Raw genomic sequence first — 18,855 nt, 5'->3', positions numbered from 1 at the left:
CTGAGGGGTGACTTTATCGAGGTTTATTAAAATCATGAGCGGCATTGATAATTTAAATAGACAAAGTTGTTTCCCAGGGTTGGTGTCTCCAGAACTAGACGGCATAGGTTTAGGGTGAGAGAGGAAAGATATAAAAGAGACAAACCTCGATAAGGTTCCCCTCAGCCTCTGACACTCCAGGGAAAATAGCCCCAAGTCTATTCAACGTCTCCCTATAGCTCAAACCCTCCAAAGCCAGCAACATCCTTGCAAATCTTTTCAGAACCCTTTTGAGTTCAACAATGTCCTTCCTAGAGCAGGGAGACCAGAATTGAAAGCAGTATTCCAAAAGTGGCCTAACCAATGTCCTGTACGGTTGCAACATGACCTCCCAACTCTGATACTCAATGCCCTGACTAATAAAGGCAAGCATATCAAACACCTTCTCCACTATCCTGTCTATCAGCAACTCCACTTTCAAGGAACTATGAACCTGCACCCTAAGGTTGCTTTGTTCGGCAACACTCCCCAGGGCCTTACCCTTAAATGTATAAGTCCTGCCTGATTTGCCCAAAATGCAACACTTCACATCGATCTAAATTAAAGTCCATCTGCCACTCCTCAGTCCATTGGCCTATCTAATCAAGATAACCTTCTTTGCTGTCCACTACACCATCATTTTTTGTGTAATCTGGAAACTTACTAACCATATCACCGATATTCACATCCAAATCATTTATATAAATGACAAAAAACAATGAACCCAGTACAGAATCTTGTGGCACACCACAGGTCTCAGGCTTCCAGTCTGAAAAGCAACCTTCCACCACCATCCCCGTCTCCTATCTTCAAGCCAATTTTGTATTCAAATAGTTAGCTCTCCTAGGATTCCATATGATATACCTTTCTCACCAGTATACAATGCAGAACCTTGTCGCACTGGTTGATTCAATAGGATTATGACAGGGATGAGAAGCTATGTTACCATCACTATCAACATCTTGTGGTTAGCATTGACCAGAAACCCAACTGGACTAGCCATATAAATAAAGTGGCTACAACAGCAGGTCAGAGGCTAGGAAAACTGCAGAAAACAACTCACTGACTCCCCAAAACCTGTCCACCATTCAGAAGACACAAGATATGAGTGTGATGAAATACTCATTACTTTCTGGACGGGTGCATCTCCAACAACACTGAAAAAGCTTGGCACCATCTAGGACAAAGTAACCTGCTTGATTGGCACTATTCCTTCCACCACTGACACTCACCAGTGTGTGCTATCTACAATGATATGGAGGTCCTGGTGTTGGACTGGAGTGGACAAAGTTAACTACAAGCTTTTGGAGCGCCGCTCCTTCGTCAAGCAGGTAGTGAGGCAGGATTGTAGGACACGGAATTTATAATAAAAGATCAAAGTGTCATACAATTGATGCAATCTATTCAACAAACATAAATTGCTGATAAGTCTTAACGACTTAGAATGGGTTACAGGTTTCGATTCATTAATATTAAACTTATACTTCCAAATAAACCTGGACTATAATCTGGTGTTGTGGGATTTTTAACTCTATTTGCAAGATACATTGCAGAAATTCACCAAAGATCCTTAGACAGCACATTCCAAATCCACAACCCTGCCAGCTGCAAGGACAAGGGCAGCAAATATATATGTTAACACCTACTCCAAGTTCCCCTCCAAGTCATGCATCATCCTGACAAGGAAATATATTGCTTTTCCTTCACTGAGTCAAAACTTTGGAATTTCTCCCCAAATTTCTACTTTTAGCACTCGGACTGCAACAATTCAAGAAGGCAGCTCACCAACACTTTTTCAAGGGCAATTAGGGACAGGCAATAAATGCTGGCCAGGCAGAAGTGAGGACTGCAGATGCTGGAAATCAGAGTTTAGATCAGAGCAATGCTGGAAAAGCACAGCAGGTTAGGCAGCATCCGAGGAGCAGGAAAATCGATGCTTCAGGCAAAAGCCCTTCATCAGGAATAGAGGCAGGACGCCTCCAGGGTGGAGAGATAAAATCCTGGAGTCTTCCTGCCTCTATTCCTGATTAAGGGCTTTTGCCCGAAACGTCGATTTTCCTGCTCCTCGGATGCTGCCTGACCTGCTGTGCTTTTCCAGCACTGCTCTGATCTAAATGCTGGTCAGTCAGCAACACTCACATCCCACAAATGAATTAAAAAGAAAGTTATTCAGAATTAAGATACATACTTCAAACAGAACTCTCTTGTCCATTTGCAACCCTAAATTTTTCATTTTACCTCTCTTAATGTGACTTCAGTTACTCAGAAGTATAGTATTTTTATGATAACACAAAACATTTTAGATGTGAAACAAACAAAACAGAAATGCATGGAGAAACTCAGCAGGTCTGAAAACATCTTTGGAGAGAAAACAATTAATCCTTTGAATCCTTTGACTTTTCTTCAGAATGGGAAGCAGCTAGGAAAAGGTGGTATTAAAGCTGATTATGGGGTTAGGAGGAAATGGGTTATGTGGGTAGTTGGAGACGGAGAATGGAGAAAAAAGAATGGGCAGGCAAAGGTATTGTTGATAGTAAGCCAGGAAGAAGAGAAGCTACAAAGGTGATAGTGGGGACTTAGTAGTTGATAATGGGTTGGGTGTACTGAAAGCAACCCACTTCATGATTGAACCTGGGGTAATGTAACAGACCAGAAATTGAGTGTTAATGTTCAAAAATTGTTAAAACAGATATTGAGTCCTGAAGGCTGTAATGTATCTAAGTAGAACCTGAGGTGTTGTTCCTACAGCTTGTGTTGAGTTTCACTGGAGCACTGCAAGAGACCTTCGACAACAATGTTGACATGGGAACAGAATGGAGTACTGAAGTTGCAGGCAACTCGAAGCTCAGAGTCATTGTTACAGAAGGAATTTTAATTACATGTTTTAGTAAATCCATAAATGATAAGCATGCTATTGAAAGTCAAAGGTGAGGTCATTTCTTCAAGTCAATATCATTCCAGGCAGGGCTTTTGTGGTGCATTGATAGTGTGCAAATCCCACCTGCTCCAGAGGTGTGTACTAACATCTCTAAACAAACATTAGTAAACATTAATAATACTGGGACAAAATTATAAACTGCTGGAAAAGCTCAGCAGATCTGGCAACATCAATGGAAAGAAATCAGAGTTAATATTTCAAATTGAATGACCGTTCCTCCCTGTGCTTTTCTAATAATATCTATTTTCTGTCTCTGATTTGCAGCATCTGCAGTTCTTTCAGTTTTCTCAATAATTCTGGGATTAGGAGGAGCAAATTTAGGAGATCATTCATTTTCTGTTTCCTTCTTTTAAGAAATTACTTTGCACATTCTCCTTTCTCCTGAACATTACAAACTCCCAGAGGCAGCAGAGGCCCTGAGGTCACAGCAGTGGTCAACTAGCGTGACTCCCCACCATCTGTGAGGACACTCCTCTAACTTCTATCCTTGTTTCCTTGTCCCTCTGTTAATTCATTGAAGCTAATAGAAATGGATGGAACTGGTTAGGATACATTTAACCACTGAGAATGAGGTGTCAATTGAACACAAAAGTTAAACTGCCCAGACAGAATTATTTGAACAAGTTGCTTAGATGGAAAATATAATGCACCTGGTGCACCAGCTAAAATGAAAAGCCATCTTATTCACATTTTCTATCTTTGTGTTTGCAATTCATGAACTTATCGTCCTAATAAAAAACAACTATACTCCAGCGAACAATTATTTCTCAGTTTCCATGCAGGCAGCATAATAGGTCTTATGGCATTTTTTTCCAAAGAATCTAAAAATAAAATCAGCGTATATACTGAGCATCCATATAAAGTCAACGGAATATTCTCTTTCTGATCAAATAACCAAACTCTTGCTCCTCAGAAGCGCAGCATGATATTGAATCTAAACAGCTGTTTCTAACTCAGTAAATAAAGTGATGTGATTGTGAAGTACAGCCAAGCACAGCACTCTCTTCCTTCTTCTGTTTGGTGAGTAATTTGTGGATTTGTTTTCATGACCACACGTTATAGGAAGAAGCCAGCACTGACATGATGGCCTCCAATCTCCTCTGTGTGCACATTAAAGTTTTCTATTATTATTCACTCTACAGCAAGCAGATGCAATTAACATGTTGATATGCAAAGTGAACAATGTACATTGGTGATTGGATGAGGCGTAAGACAAGAGATGAGTAAATATGCTTTCAGCTTGGAATACCATGTTTTGTACTAGACAAAGATGAAAATCCTTCTTCCCTGTCTGATAATTTAGATTAGCTAGTCTCCGCGCTAACAGTCATAGATTCATAATTTATTTGCTACTAAATTGATAACCTTTCTTCAAGATCTTATTGGACATTCCTCTGAAATCCGCGGTTTCCAATCTCTCTCTCTCCTCCAAAAAAAAACAAAGAACTGTGGATACTAGAAATCTGAAATCTGAAACAAAAACGGAAATTGTTTGAGAAACTCAGCATTTGTGGCGAGGAAGCAGAGTTAACAATTCAGGTCCAGTGACTGTTCTTCAGAATTGATTGTAGCTAAGAAAAGGTCATAATACCTGCTGAAGCTGGGGTGGGGAATAGGATAGGAATAAACAATAGGTAGAAGTGACCCCCCCCTCCCCCAGCAGAGACAAAGCGAACAGTGATTGAACAGTTAAGTGAATTGGTAAAAGTCATTCTGGGAGAATCAATAGCTGTGAATGATGGCCATTATTCCTCTCCTGCACACCACTCCATCTTCAGCATATATGCAATCCTTTTCTAGCCACAATCAGTCCTGAAGAAGGGTAATTGAACATAAAACATTAACTCTGTTTCCTCTCCACAGATGCTGCCAAATCTGCTGAGTTTCTCCAGCTTTTATTTCTGCGACCAGATCTCACTTTGCAGACAAAGTTAACCATCACTGATGCTGGGATTCTAAAAAGTGGAATATGCTACAGAAAATTTGCCTCATTTGTGATTGGCAGTCTGTTTCCAGTGAGATTCCATAGCGCTCAGTGCTGGGGCCTTGTACATTTTCTGATTGTTTATGACTCAAATGTAGTGGTTCTGATCAATAGGTCTGTGAATGATACAAAAATTTGAAGGATGATAAATAATGAGCTGAATAGCCATAAACTGCAGAAGGATATCAATATACTGGTCAGGTGGGGAGATCGGTGTTAAATGTAATTTAACCTGGAAATGTGTGAAGTAATGCACTTTGGGAGAGAAAGCAAGGCAAGGGATTACACCGTGAATATAAGAAACTAGAAGGTAATGAAGATTAGAGAGACTTTGGTGTTCATTTCCATGGATCTCTGATGTTGGCAGGGCAAGTTGATAAGATGAAATACATACCTTAATTAAACGAGTTACAAGAAAATAAGAGCACTCCGGTTGTGCAAAATTGCAATAAAATATTGTTTAAGCTACAGCTGGAACACTATGTGTCATTCTGGTCACCACATTATAGGAGAGATGGTGCAGTGGAGATTCATCAAAATGTTGCCTTCGCTCGAGGATCTGAGCTATGAGAAAAGTTTGGATAGGCCAAGGCTGTTTACATTGCAGCAGTGAAGCTTGAGAAGGAACCTAACAGAGATTATGAACAACATAGATATAAAGATAGAAAAGCTCTTTTTCCATGAGTAGAGAGGACAATAACCAGATATAAGGTTGAGAGCAGAGTTGAGATGTTTTGCTCACCAGAGTGGTGAGAGTCTGGAGACACTGTCTGAATGTGTGGTTCAATCACAAACTGTGGAAACATTTAAATATCTGTGTTGCCATAACCTAAATGGGTACAGGCCAAGTAGTATAAAACAGAATTAATGTAGTCAGATTTTTGTTCACTTGTGCAGACTGTGCCCAATGGCCTCCTTCTGTGCTGTAAACATTTATGAGTCTACGAAACACCAGTTGAATTTGAGTCAGCTATTTCACAGAAGCATAGAGTCATACAGAAGCAGGCACCTCAGCCTACCAGGTCCTTGACAACTAACAAACACTAATCCTATTTATCTACACTTGGTTCCTAGCTTATTAAGCTCTGGAATGTTAAGTGCTCATGCAGATGCTTCTTAAGCATTTCCTGTGCAATGTCTAATTTGAAGTTGTGACGTTCAGTGAAACAGAGCAACTAACAATCGGGATGTACATCCTAAACCCAATCTCTCTCACCTCAGTGTCACTCAAATGCAATTGCAGCCTACTACCTAAGTCTACAACCTCCAACTCTATCTCCATTGCACTCTTGCCTTTGCCCTATACCCTTTGATATGTTTGCCTTACAAAATGTATGAATTTCAGGAGAGAAGATTTCAACTGAGCCACAGCCCTTTCTGGGACAAAGTTGAAAACCGCAATCGTACATTACATGAAACAGTGCTTTAGTGCCATGGTGACTGTATCAACAAACTTGACAAACTGTTTAAAAGGTGCTCAGCAGGACTGCACTTCTTTAAAAGGATTGGTTGCGCGACAAAACATTTATTTTTGTCATTTGAACATTTGCAAAGCTAGCTTTCCTTAATCCAAGAGTGGCACAGAGCAGGCTCATAATATTAGAACATCAAATATTCACAGAATAATTGCATTAAAAACAGTCTTTCTTGTAAGAAAGTATACTTATTCACCAGCACAAACATTCTCTGATTGACCTCGCTTTGGAAATGAGGTCTCTCTGGCCTGTGACTCTTCCTCCCTACCAAAATATATGCTGACTTCAACATCAAAGATGCTAGACATCACATTACATCATAAACCAAATTATCCTGCTGCAAAATAACATCAGAGTTTGTACTAGAGTATTTTATATTTAGTGGCCATGGCAAATGCATAATGTAGCAACAAAATGAGGATGAGAGGTACAGCTCCAATGCAGAATGTAATCTCAAATCCCCCTGCAGGAAACTGTTCAAATGACAACCAAAAGAACTACAGTTGCTGTAAATCAGAAACAAAAACAAAAACAGAAGTTGCTGGAAAAGCTCAGCAAGTCTGGCAGCATCTGTGAAGGAAAATCAGAGTTAACGTTTTGCGTCCTGTCCTCAAATCTGGTCAAATGATACTGCTCAAGGATGCATTAACCACGGATTAAACATTAACACTTCAAAAGAAAAAAAATGGGAAAAATAACCAGGAAAACATTCCATCAACAATGTCAGCTATACTGTGGAAATAATAGAACTCAAATAGAACCCCACTCTTTCGACTATGATTCAGAAAAACTGGGGTAGGAGAAAGAAAAGCAAGTATAAAGCGATTTAGAATAAATCGAAATTATGACTAATGGCAGGGTTAGAAAGTCTGAGTGTTCACCATTCCATTTTAGGCCATTAAACAGCTGATGCTCAGGCAAAGATTTCAATTACAAATTAAAACATTTTACCTTCCAGCCATGACCTCTATCACCTAAACGGACAATGGCAGCAAATACATGGGAACACCAGCACCTCCAAGTTTCCCTCCAAGCCACTCACCACCCTGACTTGAAAATATATCATTGATCTTTCATTGTCACTGTGTTGAAATCCTGGGGATGATAGGAGGAGGTATCTGAGAGCTGACACTCAGCCTCTAATGTACATCAGTACATCAAACAATAACAGCACCACCCTTATCGGCAGGCTTAATAACAAAGTCAGGGTTGGATCTAAGCGCACAGAGTACAGTCAGTTTGGAGGGAGATATGTTGGAGTGGGTGAGTGCGGCAGAGAAATTGAGGCAACCAACGTCACGTTGAAAGTTCTCAATGAACAGATCGAGTGCAGGTAAAAGGCCAAAGGGATGGGTTCAGGTGGAGGGAGTGTTGGAGCTGGGTGAAGGGGTCTGTGAGAAGGGGAAAGGACTCTTGTCCAAAGAAATGGTGTGAAATGTATTTCACCTGTCCTTCCTGTGGGCCACGAATCAATCAGGTTCTTAGTACTCTCGAGCATGGAACCACTTTAATTTTCAATGTGAAAGTTACAAAATATGAATCAATACGCTTAATCATTCAGGCACCAATTACTTGGCATCATTGTTCTTGGCACTGTTCCAACAACTATTACTTCACGATCTGCAACTTGTCAAACACATTATAAAGATCAGATTTAGTATTATAATCCGAAAGCTCAGGTCCAATTCAACAAAGATCCATGGAACAACTGGACAGTAGCACATTTTAAATTTTTTAAAATGAATTCTTCTACATTCAGATACAAGCTTAATTAGAATTCATAAGTTATGAGTAATGCTAAAATAAAATGATGCTTGTTCTAACCACTTCTGTATGACTACGCCAACTGAGTAGTTCTGATATTTTAAAAATTTATTTCCTACAATGTTTCTCAATAATGAATTCAGTGCTCTCACTCCTCCTATGTTGCCACGTCTCATTAACTTATTTGTTCCTTACTTCTCTCCAATCTACATATTTCACAACGTTTTAGTTTGTTTTTATATCCCACTCTTTCTGAAAAGTTCTCCTCTATATCACACCCACACACCCGTCATTGATTTTGTTTTAACTCAAGATAGCTATAGTTAGAATAGATTGGTTCAAAGATTTGTAGCAAGCTGTTAGGATTCATTTATTATTAAAGATTGGGTGTAAGACACTCAATGAGCTGAACTGGACCAATAGGTCCCTGCCAAATTATTATTTTAAGTCTCAACTATGATATTGTGAAAAAGACAAAAAGACATGGTAGCTATAACTTTTGAGGCAAATATGATAACAATAATTTGACAGTCCATTCCACATGTTGTTGTTATTTAATGGTAAGAGGCCACTGGATGATTTTATTCAGATAGAATTAGTGAACAAGGATATGGAGAAAAGGCAGAAAGTTGGCACTAAGTAATGATGTTTGCTTGAAGAACTGGTTCAGGCATGACGGGCCAAATGGCTCCTTGCGAGCTGTAACAACTCTGTGATCACCGCTTTATTCCAGAACACAATGAGTTGGATGATAACTTGGAGACAGGGTGAAAGCAGTGGCTGACATCTACAAGTTTCGATTTAAAACAAAATGGACAAGGAGGAGACAAAATCAAAACTGTCTTCAGGCTTAGGCTTCTTCAGAACACTATTTGTAACATATTAAGACTACACACTACAATATATGATATATAGAGAAGTACCAATCTCTAATCACAGTGTTTATGGAAAAACTGTGCCATTATTTCTATCACTCAATGCTAGTCAGTCTGCTCCTCATGTTTTTCTCCAAGTATTCTGGCTTTCTCACTTAAATTTGCCCGCACCGTTCTATTTATGCCCAGTAAAAAGCAGCTCCATGACATTTTTGCAAGGTTACTCCAGGGTCCTATAATCCCTTAATCAATGGAGTCTAGCAATGGAAACATACTTATCTACTTCATCCTCACTAACTTTTATCAAGGTCCGGAATACCCAGCAAAACTAGAGCAAAATCGAGACACAGGTTAAAATTCAGGTACAGCTTCACTGTAATATTTAAATGTCAACTTGTCTGCATCATTTAAACCCAGAGTGGACTGACTGGAGGTGGGATTCATATTGCCAGCATTAACCTTGTCTTAAAAAAATGTTTTCTCAGCAACGAAAAATCAAAACACTGTTGCCATGCATTTATATCCACAGATGAAATACAGGAAGTCCCCACCTTATGAATGAATTCCGTTTTTAAGTCTGTTCCAAAGCCAAACACTTACATATAGTTCACTTCTAGCGTCAATTAGTCAAATATTTGTCTTAGTATATAGTATATATTTTACCTAAAACATCTTAAATATAATAATGCAGTAATAATAAATGTAACTACAGTGTTTTGAACATCTGCAAAATAGTCTGCTTATTCGTTAGTACAAACCATTGTATGTGACTCGATTTTTTAAAATAATAGGCTTTACAGAGGTTGGTTCGTAAGTACTGGCATTCGTAAGTCGGGTGTTTGTAACCTGGGAAAAGCCTGTAGATTAATTAAGGTTGTAAACTACAACACTACAGAACAATTTTACTCCGTCTCCACTGCTCAACTCGACAAGGCACGTGCTGCAGAATACCGTTAGTCTGTTAAGTAGTTTTCACTTCAGGATGCGTAATATGAATAAATGTAACGTTTTAAACACATGATACTTTCTCAACCTTTAAAACTAACTTCAGAGCATATACAACAATGACATCACGAAGAAACACTCAGCTACCTTGACACTAAGGTCAGCCAGTTAGCAAAGTTGATTTTTAATTTGCATACTTCTATTTAAAGTCATAGCAGAGACAATACTTGTCAGAGCTTCTCCTTTTTAATTTAGTGCCACTCTATTTCTGTTCCTGTGACTTCCTGCATTATTTTGCCCTCACGCTCCTGCCCAGGAAGACAGTCATTTTGCAGAGTCACAGATGTGGAGCCTAGTGTCTAGTTTAGCTGCATATCTCTGATGTACAAACAGTTATAATGAATTTCATACAATAGAAGTAAATCTATTTGCCTAATACATGTATGCAACCACACGACCACATCTGATGTCAGCAACCTATTAGTTAAATGTGGCTCAGTTCATCATACTCTAAGTTCCAAAGTTCTGGGTTCAAACCCCAATTCAGGGCTTAGAAAGAAAAATCAAAGTTGTCCCTCTCTTGCAGCACTGAGGGAGTGTGGCATCAATGGAGATACTGTCTCACAGATACAACATTATGCAAGTCCCAATTTGTCTGCTCAGTTGGATATAAAAGATTCCATGATAATATTTCAGAGACGACAAACAGAGTTATTCTGGTATCCTGACCCTTAATCCATTATCACCAATAAACAGATGATCTGACAGTAATCACATAAATGTTCATGTGAATTTATTAGATTAGATTACAGTGTGGAAACAGGCCCTTCGGCCCAACAAGTCCACACCGACCCGCCAAAGCGAAACCCACCCATACCCCTACATTTACCCCTTACCTAACACTATGGGCAATTTAGTATGGCCAATTCACCTAACCTGCACATCTTTGGACTGTGGGAGGAAACCGGAGCACCCGGAGGAAACCCACGCAGACACGGGGAGAACGTGCAAACTCCACACAGTCAGTCGCCTGAGTCGGGAATTGAACCCGGGTCTCTGGCGCTGCGAGGCAGCAGTGCTAACCACTGTGCCACCGTGCTGCCCACTGTATTGTAGACAAACTGACTGCCAAATTTCCTACATTACATAATGAAAGATATCCTGAGTTCATAAAAAGGGCTGCATAAATACAAATCTTCCTTTTTATTTTATGCTTCTTTATTCAGCTACACTTTAAAATGCATTAATGCTGTGTCAAATGTCTTGAGGGTTCCTATCCCGACCACAGGATTTGGAGGAGCCGATGTTGGACTGGGTTGGACAAGGTTAAAAATCACTTATAGTATGATGAACTGAGCCACGTTTAACTAATAGGTTGCTGACATCAGATGTGGTTGTGTGGCTGCATACATGTATTTGGAAGCACTAAATAAACTTGTTGGACTATAACCTGGTGTTCTATGATTTTTAGTCTTCCACAGGAAACGGTTTTAGGCAGTGAGTGCCAGATACACTCTTCATTACTCCTCCAAACTTGGCTCTTACCTTAAAATTATTCCCACTGGTTATTGACCCTTGTCCTTAGGGCAAATGTTTCTCCTTATCTACGTCCCACATAACTCAATCATAACCCCCTTCAGCCTTCTCTGCTCTAAGGAAAACACAATTGAATTGCTCGACCCCATACAACATCTTCGTGAATTTCCTTTGTACCTTATCGAAAGCAATCACATCCTTCCGAAAGTGTTGCAACTGGAATTGCACATAACATTCCATCTAATCATGGAATCCCTCCAGTGCAAAAGCAGGTCATTTGACCCTTCGGGTTCATGGCTCTGAAAAGCATCCCACCTTGATCCATCCACCCTGCTCCTATAACCCTGCATTTACCATGGTTAATCCAACGAGCCAGCATATTTGTGGATCTATGGGCAATTTAGCATGGTCAATCTACCTAAACCTACACAACTTTGGACTGTGTGAGGAAATCCTCACAGACACAGAGAGAATGTGCAAACAGGACTTGCCTGAGGGTGGAATCGAACTTGGGTCCCTGGTGTTCAGATGCCACAGTGCTAACCACTGAGCCATCGTGCCACCCTAGACAATCAGCACTCATTTGGGATGTTAATGTTAATGTTAATAGAATCACAGAGTCATAGAGATATATAGCACAGAAACAGACCCTTCAATCCAACTCGTCCATGCCAATTAGATATCCTACTAGTCCCATTTGCCAGTACTTGGCCTATATCCCTCTAAATCCTTCCTATTCATATGCCCATCCAGATGCCTTTTATACGTTGTAATTGTACCAGTCTCCACCACTTCCTCTGGCAGCTCATTCTATATATGCAGCACCCTTTGTATGAAAATGTTGCCCCTTAGGTCTCTTTTAAATCTTTCTCCTCTCACCCTAAACCTATGCAGTCTAGTTCTGGACTCCAGGGAAAAGACTTTGTATAGTTACCCTATCCATGCCCCTCTATAAGGTGACACACTTTCCTCATTCCTGAAGAAGGGCTTATGCCCGAAATGTCGATTCTCCTGTTCCTTGGATGCTGCCTGACTTGCTGTGCTTTTCCAGCAACACATTTTCAGCTCTGATCTCCAGCATCTGCAGTCCTCACTTTCTCCTCTATAAGGTGACCCCAGTTTCTGATGGTCTAGGGAAAACAGCACCAGTTTATTCAGCCTCTCAAAATAGCTCAAATCCTCCAAACCTGGCAAAGTCTATGTAAACCTTTTCTGAACCCTTTCAAGTTTCACAACATCCTTCCTATAGGAGGGAGACTAGAATTGCACACAATATTCCAAAAGAGGCCTGACCATTGCCCTGACAGCCACAACATGACCTCCCAACTCCTATACTCAATGCTCTGACCAATAAAGGAAAGCATACTAAATGCCTTTTTCACGATCCTATCTACCTGAGACTCAAGGAACAATGAACCTGCACTCCAAGGTCTATTTGTTCATGTTAATGTTCAACTAATATCAGGTAACAAGTTCCACATTCTCACCACTGTTTAATTTCTCACGTTTCTTTGTGGACTTAATGGTGATTTTGTGATGGAGCCCACAAGAGAGCAGGCTATTTTGGACTTAATAATGTGTAACGAGCCAAACTTTATAAAAGATCTTAAAGTCAGGGAACACTTAGGAGGCAGTGATCATAATGTGGTAGAGTTCAGTCTGCAGTTCAAAAGAGAGAAGGCAAAATTGGATGTAATAGTGTTACAGTTAAATAAAGGTAATTACAGGGGCATGGGAGAGGAACTGACGAAAATTGACTGGAAGCAGAGCCTACTGGGGAAGACAGTAGAGCAACAATGGCAGGAGTTTCTGGGTGTAATTGAGGACACAGTATAGACATGGCTGACAAAGGAACTCAGGAAATGTGGAAATGTATCACAGAAAAAGAGAGAGCCTGTAAAGTGGCTAAGAGCACTGGAAATCAGAAGATTGGGAAGACTACAAAACCAAACATGGAATAACAAAGAGAGAAATAAGGAACAAGAGGATCAAGTATGAAGGTCAGCTAACTAGTAACATTAGAAATGATAGTAAAAGTTTCTTTCAATACATAAGAAGCAAACGAGTGGCAAAAGTAGAGATTGGGCCAAATTGATGCAGGAAGGCTACTGATGAGAGATAAGGAAATGGCTGAAGAACTTAATAAATACTTTGTGTCAGTCTTCACAGTGGAAGACATGAGTAATATCCCAACAATTAAGGAGAGTCAGGGGCAGAGTTGAATATGCTAGTCATTACGATGGAGAAAGTATTTGAAAAGCTAAAATGTCTAAAAATTGATAAATTTCCTGGCTCCGATGGGCTACATCCTAGCATTCTGATGGAGGTGGCTGAAGAAATAGTGGAGGCGTTGGTTATAATCTTTCAAAAATCACGGGAGTCAGGGAAAGTCCCAGATGGTTGAAAAATCGCGGTTGTAACCCCCTTGTTCAAGAAAGGATTAAGACAAATCATGGAAAATTATAGGCTGATTAGCCTAACCTCGGGTTGTAGGTAAAATTCTAGAATTCATTGTTAAGGATGAGGTTTCTAAATTCTTGGAAGTGCAGGGTTGAATTAGAACAAGTAAGCATGGATTTAGTAAGGTGAGGTCGTGCCTGACAAACCTGTTGGAATTCTTTGAAGAGGTAATAAGTAGGTTAGACCAGGGAAACCCAGTAGATGTTATCTACCTAGATTTCCAAAAGGCCTTTGATAAGGTGTCTCTCGGGAGGCTGCTGAGTAAGGTGAGGGCCCATGGTGTTCGAGGTAAGCTACTGGCATGGATTGAGGATTGGCTGTCTGACAGAAGGCAGAGAGTTGAGATAAAAGATTCTTTTTCAGAGTGGCAGCTGGTGACAAGTGATGTCCCGCAGGGTTCAGTGTTGGGGCCGCAACTGTTCACTTTATATATGAATGATATGGACGAAGAGACTGGGGGCATTCTGGTGAAGCTTGCCGATGATACGAAATTAAGTGGACAGGCAGGTAGTTCTGAGGAGGTGGGGAGGCTACAGAAAGATTTAGACAGTTTGGGAAAATGGTCCAAGAAATGGCTGATGAAATTCAATGAGAGCAAATGCGAGGTCTTGCACTTTGGAAAAAAGAACACAGGCATGGACTATTTTATAAACGGTGAAAAAATTCATAAAGCCAAAGTACAAAGGGAACTGGGAGTGCTAGTACAGGATTCTGGAAAGGTTGATGTGTAGGTTAAGTCCGTGGTTAATAAAGCAAATGTTATGTTGTCAATTATCTCAAGAGGGTTGGAATGTAAAAGCAGTGATGTGCTACTGAGACTTTATAAAGCACTGTTTGGCCCCATTTAGAATACTGTATCCAATTTTGGGCCCCACACCGCAGGAAGGACATACTGGCACTGGAGAGTGTCCAGCGGAGATTCACAGGGATGATCCCTGGAATGGTAGGCCTAACATACGATGAATGGCTGAGGATCCTGGGATTGTATTCTTTACAGTTTAGAAGGTTGAGGGGGGGATCTAATAGAAATATACAAGATGATGCATGGTTTAGAAAGGGTGGACGCTGGGAAATTGTTTCCGTCAGGAAACCTTAGAATTAGAGGGGGTCAATTTAGAACAGAAATGAGGAGACATTCCTTCAGCCAGAGAGTGGTGGGCCTGTGGAATTCATTGCCATGGAGCGGAGTGGAGGTTGGGCTGTTAAATGTCTTCAAGGCAGAGATTGATAAATTCGTAATCTCGCAAGGAATTAGGGAATACGGGGAGAGTGCGGGTAAGTGGCGCTGAAATGCCCATCAGCCATGATTGAATGGTGGCGTGGACTCGATGGGCCGAATGGCCATACTTCCACTCCTATTTCTTATGGTTTTATGGACTATCTTATTTATGTACTCCCTAGTATTGCAAACACCTGAAATAAAAATCTCTTTCAGTCCTAATGTACCCTGCAACATTTGAGATATCTTTCCTATTGGATTTCTCTTTTTATGTAGTCTTTGGTATTCATTGTAACTGATCAATTCTGCACTTCACCACATCTTGTTTAACTTTTTCCAGTATCTTTTTGTAATACTGGGATGGTTTGTACGCTCAGTGTAGCTTCCTGCAGCCCAGTATTAATATTGCAGATAAGCTAGACTCCACTCAAGTGTAAGTTACTCCGTTCAAATTTTCAGCCAACAGGAATTATTGTGAGGTGATTCAATTGGAAGCTGTCAGGTCTATGGTATCAGCAATGACACCAAGTGTGGTAACCACTGCCAGTGCTGCAGGAGATCTGGGAGGAACAGGTCCATTTTTCGATTTTTCAATTCAGATTTTAAAGGCATCAAGGGATTTAGGGAGAAAGTGGGAATATGGCATTGAGGTCAAGGATCAACAATGATCATACTGAATAGTCGAGTAGGCTTGAAAGGCTGCTCTTATTTTCTATGTTTCTATGAATAGCAATGATGGACCTCCCAGAAAAACAGTGTAAGCTCTGGATGAGACCCCAGTGAGGTGGTGTAGTTGGGGTTTGGGAGGTGGGGCAAAGGGTATGTGGACAGGGTGGGGAGAGGATAGATGCGGGGAGGAAAACCGAGGGGAGTTGCCTTTGATTGGCCCTGGTGCCTGGAAATGAGGAACCCTTGCATCCTTTTCCTTGGCCAGCAATTGACAGGTTTAAACATTTCGGGCTGCATATGGAACACAAGCTTCTCTTATCACCCATCAAACCTGAACTGTGGTGACCCTTCTGTGGGCCACAGGTAGGTGGCACAACCAACTTGCAAATTCCTGGTAGAGCAGTGTTGGGTGCACCGTGGCATAGCATTGTGCTATGTAGTATACTCACCCTTCGCCACACTCAAGGGTGGCTTGGAAAATCCAACCCATACAGAAAACAGTTTTCTAGGTGTGATCTCATCAAGATTTCATAAGTTTGGTTTACATTAAGTTCTTGACTTATAAATTCTGTTACTCTTGAAATGAACTTGAGGACTTTTATGTTACTCTTTATGATTTCTGCATTGTTACATTTAAGATTGTGTGAATCTTTATCCTGAGATTGCTTATTGTGCTAGTGAGTCATTGAAAGACTTACTTTCCAAAAAATAGCAAGTGCCTCCCTTTTCCTCCTTGGATACACTACTGCATACATTTGATAATTAATACTAAAGTAGTGAAATTAATTTGTCACTTATATGCAGCTATTCTGCACATTTATTAGTATCCTTTTCTTATTTGTCCAACATTAAGATAATACAGGTATTCACCATATATTTGGCATTGTACTTTGCAGCCTGGAAAGAAAAATAAAGCAAAAATCTGTTTTTATATAGTGCACTGTGCGCCTATGGGCTGGGTTAAGAAACCCCTAAAGTATTTTGAAAACCACCACAGGGGAGTGGGCAGCAAGGTGAAGCCATAGAACACAGAATATGGAACATTACAGTGCAGTACAAGCCCTTCGGCCCTCGATGTTGTGCTGACCTGTGGAACCAATGTGAAGCCCAGGTTATAGTCCAACAGGTTTAATTGGAAGCAAAAGGTGGATGGGTGGAGTAGCGGGCAACAGATATAAAAGTAGAAAGGAGGCATTAGTGTTGTGAGTAAATTTGGTGAAGTTCAAGTGGGAATAGCTGTGTTGGAAAAACAGAAACAAGGCTAGTTTTAAGCTAGGAAATAACTTTAAAGGGTTGTAGCTGACCACAAAAAGAAGCAGCAAGAGCATTTCACAATAAAGCTTATAGTATGATAAGAGAAACTGCATAAAAGAACAAGCTGTAACAAACAAGGAACAAAGAATGCAGACAAGGACAACAGGATGGCCAGATAAGAAAATAACTAACAAGTGAGGTAATCTGCTTATGATAGGATGGGAAAAGGGAGGCGTGATTCCGCAACTTGTAAATTAAATAAGAATGCTAACAGGCTCTGTTTCGCACGCATTTCTGCTTGATTGTCGAGGCGTCCAGTTCTTGCAAGACTGTAGTAAATTGTTCTTGTTTCCAAGGCTTTGTCTCAGGCCGATTGATTTGTAAGTAAGTTCTGTTTCTCACACTGCCAATGGAAACATCTTCCCAATGTAGATGTGTTCCTTTATCTCAATTCAGTAGAGAACACTCTCATTGGTTTGCTTTTTTAAAAACTTATTCATGGGATGTGGACATCGTCTCAGCTAGCATTTATGCCCATTCCTATTGAGAAGATAGTGTTTAGCAGCCACCCTGAACCACTGTTGTCCATCTAGTGTACATACTGTGCTGTTAGGGAGGGATTATATCCTTTATAATTTTCAACTCTAACCAAGTGGAACCTGTTGTTGCCCGAGGACATTTTCTCTTTCTCAATTGCTTTCCTTAATTGCTGCTGCCACCTCCCTTTCTCAGTGCTTTGCAGCTGTGAAAACTAAGTATACAATTCTCACCATTATAGCCTTGTTTCTGTTTTTCCAACACAGCTATTCCCACTTGAACTTCACCAAATTTACTCACAACACTAATGCCTCCTTTCTACTTTTATATCTGTTGCCCGCTACTCCACCCATCCACCTTTTGCTAATTTATTTTAAGCCCTCCCCATCCACACTTGTGAATCTGCATACAAGGACATTGGTTCCCATCCTATTAAGATACAACTTTCCTTTGAGTAGGTGTTTCCTGTCCCAGAACTGGTCTCAATGCCCTAGTAATCTGAAGAAGGGCCTGTGCCCGAAACGTCGAATCTCCTGTTCCCTGGATGCTGCCTGACCTGCTGTGCTGTTCCAGCAATAAAGGTTCAACCTAGTAATCTGAATCCCACTCTCCTGTACCATGCCACATGTCATGGCAAGATTTTCCTTCCATTCTTATAGAATTATCCAGAGATTGCTATGTTCACAATTCTACTTTTAGGTTTCTTCCAACTACGGAAAGTCTACTCTATACCTTCAATACCTCCCTTTCTATGCCATTGGCACAGCAATTTCTGACTCTTTCCACTTTCGCAGAATATTTATAATGCCTCAAACCAGGATTTGATGCACCAGTGTAGCATCAAACCATGTGGGATTTATGATGGTGTCACGACTGAAATGGTAAGTGTGTGCCAAAAATCAGGCCCCACTGTTCACAAGCTGTCAAAAATGTGTAAATATCAAATGAGACCACTGAGGTGCCTTACTGACTGCTATTCAGGATAACAGTAATTCAGATTAGGTTTCTTTGTTAACAGGAAAACAACTATTTATTGCAAACAAATTTTACCTTTAAAAAAAAATAGAGAAAAAATGACCTCATTCTATTATGCAACTTTAAAAACCCAAATACACACATACATATTCATTTATGAATAAGACAAACAGAAACAGATGGTCTGATGTAAACATTGTATGTGG

The 18,855-nt window shown here is 40.4% G+C and overlaps 1 protein-coding gene across 5 annotated transcripts in view; it reads right to left on the bottom strand.

The window, feature by feature from the left end:
* Window positions 1-18,855, bottom strand: part of zdhhc21 (zinc finger DHHC-type palmitoyltransferase 21) — a 152,326-nt gene that overhangs the window by 50,430 nt on the left and 83,041 nt on the right. The window contains exon 1 of one of the 5 annotated variants that reach the window (XM_043714390.1): window positions 7,367-7,453. The exons of the other annotated variants lie outside the window; for them this stretch is intronic. The gene's annotated coding sequence lies outside the window, so the exon portion shown is untranslated. Of the gene's footprint in view, window positions 1-7,366; window positions 7,454-18,855 lie in introns of those variants that run through there. 5 annotated transcript variants of the gene reach the window in all.

The sequence above is a fragment of the Chiloscyllium plagiosum genome, chromosome 2, assembly GCF_004010195.1.
Source record: "Chiloscyllium plagiosum isolate BGI_BamShark_2017 chromosome 2, ASM401019v2, whole genome shotgun sequence".
In the NCBI taxonomy this organism is placed as follows: Eukaryota; Metazoa; Chordata; class Chondrichthyes; order Orectolobiformes; family Hemiscylliidae; genus Chiloscyllium; species Chiloscyllium plagiosum.
Note: the sequence above shows the minus strand (reverse complement) of the source record. Positions and strands in the feature narration are given on the sequence as shown.